The sequence below is a fragment of the Dermacentor silvarum genome, chromosome 1, assembly GCF_013339745.2.
Source record: "Dermacentor silvarum isolate Dsil-2018 chromosome 1, BIME_Dsil_1.4, whole genome shotgun sequence".
Taxonomy (NCBI): Eukaryota; Metazoa; Arthropoda; class Arachnida; order Ixodida; family Ixodidae; genus Dermacentor; species Dermacentor silvarum.
The window spans coordinates 250,821,080-250,829,490 of NC_051154.1; the positions used below are offsets into that span (position 1 = coordinate 250,821,080).

An 8,411-nucleotide genomic window follows, 5' to 3' on the forward strand; every position below is an offset into this window, starting at 1 on the left:
ATACAATGGCAATGCAGTTAATGTTCATGTATTTGATCCGTCGACAAATTCTGAAAGGAGGAGACCGCGCTGTAACACGCACGCACGCACGCACGCACGCACGCACGCAAGCACGCACGCACGCACGCACGCACACACACACACACACACACACACACACACACACACACAACACACACACACACACACACACACACACCACACACCACACCACACACCACACACACACACACACACACACACACACACACACACCACACACACACCACACACACACACACACACACACACACACACACACACACACACACACACACACACACACACACACACACACACCACACCACACACACACACACACACACACACACACCACACACACACACACACACACACACACACACACACACACACACACACACACACACACACACACACACACACACCACACCACACACACACACACCACACCACACACACACACACACACACACACACACACACACACACACACACACACACACACACACACACACACACGCGCGCGCGCGCGCGCGCCCGAACAAAATTTTTGCCTACGCCACTGGCTAGCGCAGTAGAAGATGAATGGCCGCCGATTACCACAATGTCCCGCTACATTTCGCGTTCGGCTCCGAAACCTGTCGGCTGCCTTTATGTCGAACAGCTTAGCAGAGCTAGCCCAGTTCTCGATGAGAGAAGCGGGGTTGCGCTTGGGAAATGGAGATGGAACGAGTTACACAACTTAATAACGCGCACAAGTCTGATAAAACGGCTGCAAAATTATGTGCACACACTCATTCCACGATGATTGTGTTGTATGTTTCGTTACTTGTTGGATAAGGTAGGTCCTGCGTGGTTGCCCGGGTAGCTCAGTCGGTAGAGCGTTAGGCTTTTAACCTAACGGTCCAGGGTTCGAGCCCCTGCTCGGGCGTGTTTCTTTTTTTTTTTCTTAATGTTTTTTTTTTATTTTTTGTGAACGCGAGTTGCTAGAGGTACTAAAACAAAACAATTTTCTCCACACTGCGCAGATGGCACTCAGATATTCGCGCTCAGTGATCATCGCGTCTCATTCATTCCCAACTGTACAAAAAAAAACCAAAAAAACTTGACGATCATTGCTAATCGCGCATCACACACACACACACGCACAACAATGTGGGCCATTTCCCTACGCAAGGATAAGTGCAAACTGTCGCTATTTTTCGCCGCGCACTTCATCACGCCGCAACAGACGTGGTGCATTTCCGAGGAAAAGGTTGTCGCGTTTCTACATCGGCACAGTCCACCTGAAACTACCACGTTGTACACTCCCGCAACTGAAAAAGCCAGCGTAAACAGTTTTTCATCACGCAGGTTACCACACACTGATGTTCTCAGGCCCTGAATAGTGCTAATCTGAGTGACCAGATGATTGTATAGGTTTTTGTACCTTTTATAGGTATGTACCAACAGCTGGAGAAGATGGAATAGCAGTACATTTAATCAAAGATGGAGGAGATATCATGCTTGAAAAGCTTGCGGCCTTTTATACGCAATGCCTCACAACTTCAAGTGTACCAGAGAGCTGGAAGAACGCCAACATTATACTAATCCATAAGAAGGGAGACGTTAAAGAATTGAAGAATTATAGACCCATTAGCTTGCTCTCAGTATTGTATAAAATATTCACCAATATAATTTCCAATAGAATCAGGGCAACACTTAGCCAACCAAGAAAAGAGGCTAGCTTCAGGATGGGATATTCTACGATGGATCATATCCATGTCATCAATCAGGTAATCGAGAAATGTGCGAAGCACAATCAACCTCTCTATATGGCTTTCATAGATTATGAAAAGGCATTTGATTCAGTAGACATACCAGCAGTCATAGATGCATTGCGTAATCAAGGAGTACATGGGGCATACGTGAATATCGTAGCAAATATCTATAAGGATTCCACAGCTACCTTGGTTCTCCACAAGAAAAGTAGAAAGTTACTTATAAAGAAACAGGTCAAGAAAGGAGACACAATCTCTCCAATGCTATTCACTGCATGCTTAGAAGAAGTATTCAAGCTCTTAGACTGGGAAGGCTTAGGAGGGAGGATCAACGGCGAATATCTCAGCAACCTTCGGTTTGCAGATGACATTGTTCTATTCAGCAACAATGGAGACGAATTACAGAAAATGATTGAGGGCCTTAATTGAGAAAGTGTAGGAATTGGGTTGAAGATGAATATGCAGAAGACAAAGATAATGTTCAATAGCCTGGCAAGGGAACAAGAATTCAGGATCGCCAGTCAGCCTCTAGAATCTGTAAACGAGTATGTTTATCTAGGGCAGTTACTTACAGGGGACCCTGTTCACGAGAAAGAAATTTACAGAAGAATAAAATTGGATTGATGTGCATACGGCAGGCATCGCCAAATTCTGACTAGGAGCTTACCACTGTCGTTGAAAAGAAAAGTGTACAATCATTGTATTCTACCGGTGCTAACATATGGGGCAGAAACTTGGAGGTTAACAAAGAAGCTCGAGAACAAGTTAAGGACCGCGCAAAGAGCAATGGAACGAAAAATCTTAGGACTAACGTTAAGAGACAGGAAGAGAGCGGTGGGGATCAGAGAACAAAAGGGGATATCCGATATTCTAGTTGACATTGAGCGGAAGAAATGGAGCTGGGCAGGCCATGTAATGCGTAGGATGGATAACCGGTGGACCATTAGGGTTACAGAATGCATACCAAGAGAAGGGAAGCGCAGTCGAGGTCGGCAGAAAACCAGATGGGGCGATAAAGTTAGAAAATTTGCAGGTGCAAGTTGGAATACGCTAGCACAAGACAGGGGTAATTGGAGATCGCAGGGAGAGGCCTTCGTCCTGCAGTAGAGTAAAATATAGGCTGATGATGATGATGATGATGATGATGATGATGATGATGATGATGATGATGATGATGTACCAACAGAACGTGGGAAAGCCAGCTTAAAAGACCAGGCTTACACCGATTCCCTTAAAGTCGGCTTCACTTTTAAACAGTGAGAAACGGAATTTTGGCGGTGTCCTTCAAGGACGCTACCAGTTCCAAGAACAGCGAGGCAGCGTGGAGCACCGTCTCCAAAGACACCAGCGATCAACAGCGCGAGCAGAGCTGGCCGAGCGTTGGCGATGCCGCTTGATGGAGGCGCGTCTCCTTCTTCACAATCGCACCCGCAGAAAGAGAGCCATCCTGGCGAGCTAAGAGGTTGTTGGCAGAGGGTCATGGTAGGGCTTGAGACGCGCCACGTGGACGACGTCACGTCCACGCCGGCGCATGTCGTCAGATGGAGAAATTGGCTCCATGAGAAAATTCACCGGGGACGTCCGCTCCAAGACGCGGGAAGGCCCTCCGTACTTGGGAACGAGTTTTGAGGAAAGGCCTGCAGTTTGGCAAGGAACAGCCATCCATACAAGAGACCCTGGGGCATACGTGGGACAGGCCAGAGAGTCAGCGCGTCCTTCCTTTTGGCGCAGTTGTTCTTGTGACGTAAAGGTGCGCGCGAGCTGGCTGCACTCTTCGGCTTGTTGGGCAGCTTCGTACACAGGTGGGAACTCGGAAGCGTCAGGACGATATGGAAGGAGAGTGTCGATGGTTGGTGCACTGAGGCACGCAACGCTTTTTTTTTCTTCCATGGCGTATGCAGAAGCTGTTAATAAAACAGAAACACGCCCGCAGTGCAAAACGGTAACACTGTGCCATTGACTGTGCGGATACTCTTTGAAATATTGCTCTCGCTGGCCACTACGCGGCGCGACCGTCTGTGTGCATTGCTAGGTGACTAGGTGCTAGGCTAGGTGACTATTTGTCGCCGCCCCGTTTCAAAGGGGATGCCAATAAATCATCATCATCATCATTGCGAAAACTGCGCGACCACGACCACCCGGCACCAAGTGAAGTACATACCAATGGCTCAATACCAGGAATTAGGGACATTTCGTACAGTTTCCTTTTTTCGCCACCACGTGGCGTATCGACCTTAAAGAATTCGAAATTCCCGCTATGACGTATGCTATGACGCACAACTAAAGAAAGCGCAATAAAAAGAAACACACCCTGAAGCTGTGGCTTCACCTCGGTGCTTGGAAACGAGCGCGCTTGTGTATCAGCGTTATCTCGAAGACGGCCAGCTACTTGCTCTACTGACAATGAATCGACGGTTTTGCTAGACACTTCGCCAGAAAGCTCGTCCGCATTCTGGAGAGATGTCTGATCGAGCTAACGGCTCCCGCGAAGATTCCGATGAATATATATTTTTTTCCTTGAGGAGTCTTTTTATTTGTACACCACTGTGGCCACGGTCTTGCGTATACGTCAGGGTTCTGTTTCATGGTTTTCCTATAAAACTGGCGTGACCCATTGTTTAAGAGGAAGCTTTAGCTCGGGCCTATCTTCGATGCCGGATTATCAAATACATGTAAAATGCAGGAATGCTTTCATGAGAAAACCGCTGAACCGATTTGAATGAAATGTGTTGCATTTAAGAGGGAAAGTTAAATTGCAGAGACTGCAGCAAATAGAATTTTCGTTTAGATAGTGTAATGTTTTGAAAGAATTGCAGGATGTTCATAAATTTCAAAAAAATAGAAGCATGAAGTTTACAAATCCGAAACTCAGCCATTAAAAACAAATATGGCATTTTTATAAACTGCACCCGTTAGAGCATCAAAAGCGAACAATTTTTTTGCTTTAACTTAAAACTTACGTGAATTTGTTATAATGTTTGGAAGGGTTTTGCAAATGCAACATTCACAACATAGTGGTATATTTCAGGAGGGTGTATGATATATGATTGCTATCCACTTTCGATGTATTATTAGGTGCAGTTTACAGAATTCCGATATCATTTTTAGCTGCTGAACTACATAGCTCTATACGCCAAATTTTCTTTTTCGAAATTTGGCAATTCTTTAAAATTTGACGTAAGAAAGGTAGACCAGCCTATAATAAAATATCCCTTTGGGCAATCACTACACTTCAACTTTTTTTTTTCTAAATTCAACTCATCAAATTTGGTGCATTGGTTGCTCTGAGAAACTATCTCCGATTTCCCATGTATTTCGATAGGAGCCCCCAAGCTCAATGTTCCCCCTAAGTTCGAGCTTGAATAATATACTTGTTGGCAAGATACGTTTGTAAACGTGTGATCGTGGCCTAATGAGCTAGAGCACTGGCGTACTGAGCTCAACGGCAGAGGATATGTTTGCAAAGCGTCTTGCGAAAGAATAGGAGAAAAGAAAGGGAGAAGGCTGGTATGTTATTCAGAAGCGTGTCTGGTTGGCTAAAAATTACTAAATGCGTTGGTCGTCATACCACCTTTCGTTCCATCAGCATAATTTCTATTTCATTCCGCTAGTATTGTGCTATTATTGTCAATCAATCGAGATTAGAACACCGGTGTCATGGCATTGTATTCCGTCGCAATTCTTTATCGCCGTCACTTCAGAATCCTCTCATCGTCGTCATGCAGTCGTCCTTATATGCCCTCGTCGTTCTATCGACAGCATTCCTACCTCGTAATTCCATCGTCGTCACTGCATGCACCGTCGGCCTGCGGTCCTTGTTCTACCATCGTGAGGTAACATTGGCGAGCGATGGTCATAACAAATCGGGTCAATCAAGGAGACAGTGTATGGCCGCATATAGCCGAATCACTTGAAAATGAGGAGAAACACTACGGATTCTAAACAAAGATGTCTTAGCTAACACGGTGTGTCGCTTCTTGTTCGCTAGATTGTGTAAATGCTAATCGCATTAACTTCGATAATCATCTTAACATGGGTTCTGCAGGAATTCTTTCGTCTTCGCGACACTAACGAACTCTTGTCCACATTGTTCCCAGCCTATTAACACCTCGAATTCCTAGAGGTGATCGTGCTCAGGCATGTAACGGACGACCCGAAGTTTGATGGAGGTAGCGGTATGATTTAGACAGCGGCGCCGCCTATCGACAAGGAAAAACACATATGGATGGGTGGGAATAGCGGCGAAAGGCAAGCTTTAAGAGTTGCTAGGCATCACAGATTCGAATCAACCTGACAAAGAGTTAGAAATATATATGCATTGCAGTCGCGCTAAAGAAATTGAAAACTATTGGATTGGTGCGAGACTCGCTGCAAAAACATTCATTAGACTGTGTCAGGTATCCGAGCTATCCTTAACGGGAATCAATGAGATGAGTTTCGATAGAGCTCGTTACATTTTTCAAGAGCGGAAGACGTGCCTAGAGGCAGAGTCGACTGCAATATTTTGTTGCTGCACAAAAATATCTAGATTTTCGGCATGATCACTTTAACGGAAAAACAAAAATTAAATAAGTTTTCAAGAAGTACTTAGAGTACATTGATAAAATTGTAGCAAACAAATTCTGAAAAGTTAATTTGCAACTTTTTTGTGTGTCCTAATGCACAGGGCAACTCACTACTGGTTTCCATTAATTTTCTTCGTTATATTTTCAAGCGAGTTGAATATTCTGCCGTAGGTTAATTCACAATTAGCCCAACTAATTAAACTGAGACTTTCAAGTGTATAGTATTGTTCTTGGACAAATGCTTTAAGACTACGCGGATGCTGCAAAATTTCTCAACATTGGGGAGGGGAAATGAAAAACAAAATAGAAATGCAAAGCGCTTTATTGCCTCGTAAATTTTTATTTTGAATGCTATTTCCACTCGTTAAGTGGCGCGACCCTCGTGTTCGCAGCCTTGTATATGTTTTTGTAGCACTAGGTGCGTTGTCTGCGAATTTACGTGAATAAGCAAGCAGATCATACTTTAATCTGGCGGAGAAAAAAAACAAGGGAAGCCTACGTTGTAGATGCGCTGTACTGAAACACAATTAGACAGAGTCTAAATTTGCACATATTTCTAAACAAGGGTGCCTAAATTGTCGATTTAAAAATTGACATTATAATGAAACCGAATAAAGCAATAAAGATGGCATGTTTCGCGTGAAAATATGATGAGCGTTAGCCTTGTGGGTCAACAATTTCTGTTTAGCGAAAAAAAAAGCTTCTAGTGGCCGTGTATTATCGTATTTCTGAAAACCAGTAACCAGCGTATCTAAATTTACATTCGCGCCAAAATTAGTGGCTCGAGTTCTATCACTGTAGGTACATCCGAATGACTATATGAGATGAAACAGTGAGATTAAATGGCGGGCGGCGGCTAGTGTTCACCTATGCCTTCGCTATAGTATGTTGCCGCACACTTTTAAGCACGAGCATGGTGATCAACCGATGTGCTTTTTTACAACTTCATAGGCTTCAGAAAATCCCTATCCACGCAAGACGCCATGCTACTCATCAGGAGCGCCGTCATAGACAGCAAATCCAGGGATGTAAAAGGCATCCTGGCGCTCGACCTAACAAAGGCCTTCGATACGGTCAGGCACGAACACATCCTCAACGAAATCTCCACTTTAGATCTCGGAGTAAATTTCCACAATTTTGTAAGATCGTTTTATTGCGATAGCAATTATATGGACACTTCAACCGGATTTCTGCCGTTGGCGGCGCCGTCGCCGTCGCCGTGAGGTTCCCTATAGATAAAATCTTCGCCGCGCGCCGTATGCCCGAGCGGAAGCGTGCGGGGACGCGCGCTATCACGGAGAGCGAACGCACTCAATTTCCCACGCGCAAGCAAGGAAGCGGGAAGCCAGCGCCGGAGGGAGCGGGGGGGGGGGGGGGGGCGCACTTCTACTCTGCCAACAACCGCGCTAGTCGCTCGCTCGCACCGTCGCTTATCTCCACACGGCTCTGACCTTTATGCGCCGTGCATTCCCCGCTCAGTTTCCGTTGAAGCGATAAACCGCACGTACCTTCGCCCGTTGCTGCGGCGTATGCGCTTGCTGCCAGCGTTTTGACAGTCGTTGTCTGCAGTCATTCAGTGTGATCTATTCATGTTTGTTTGTGCGCGCTCACACCACGCTTGTTCAATCAGTTAGTAATAGTCGGGCCACATTTTCCAACGTACGCTACACATGCAATGCTGCCCGGATCGGCAGTGCAGCGCTACAGGTGTGTCCCTTCGCACGCGCTGCCCACGGGAGGCACTTCTCATCAACACCACCGTTTCACACGCGCCTTCTCGTGGTCATCGAGTCTCTCTTCATGTAGGTCTACTTACGCCGCAACACACCTGCTTACTTAATCAGCTCATGTTTACTACAATTCATATTGCTACCAAAGCCGCTCACCTTACTTCGTATGACATTGCTGTGTTGCTATCGCATTCATTGCTTCGCCCTTAGGGCGAAACTGTGACATTTTTTTTGGATAACCGAACGGCCACCATAAACGTCGGACAAATCAGAAGCAGAAAGCACATGCTAGGTAACATCGGCACCCCGCAAGGGTCAGTGCTTTCGCCGCTTCT

At 45.7% G+C, this 8,411-nt stretch overlaps 1 non-coding gene across 1 annotated transcript; it reads left to right on the top strand.

Annotated features, from left to right (window-relative positions):
- The first annotated feature begins 879 nt into the window (after nucleotides 1–879).
- Nucleotides 880–952, top strand: Trnak-uuu (transfer RNA lysine (anticodon UUU)). The gene has a single exon. It is a non-coding gene; the product is annotated as a tRNA-Lys (tRNA).
- The last annotated feature ends 7,459 nt before the right edge of the window (nucleotides 953–8,411 follow it).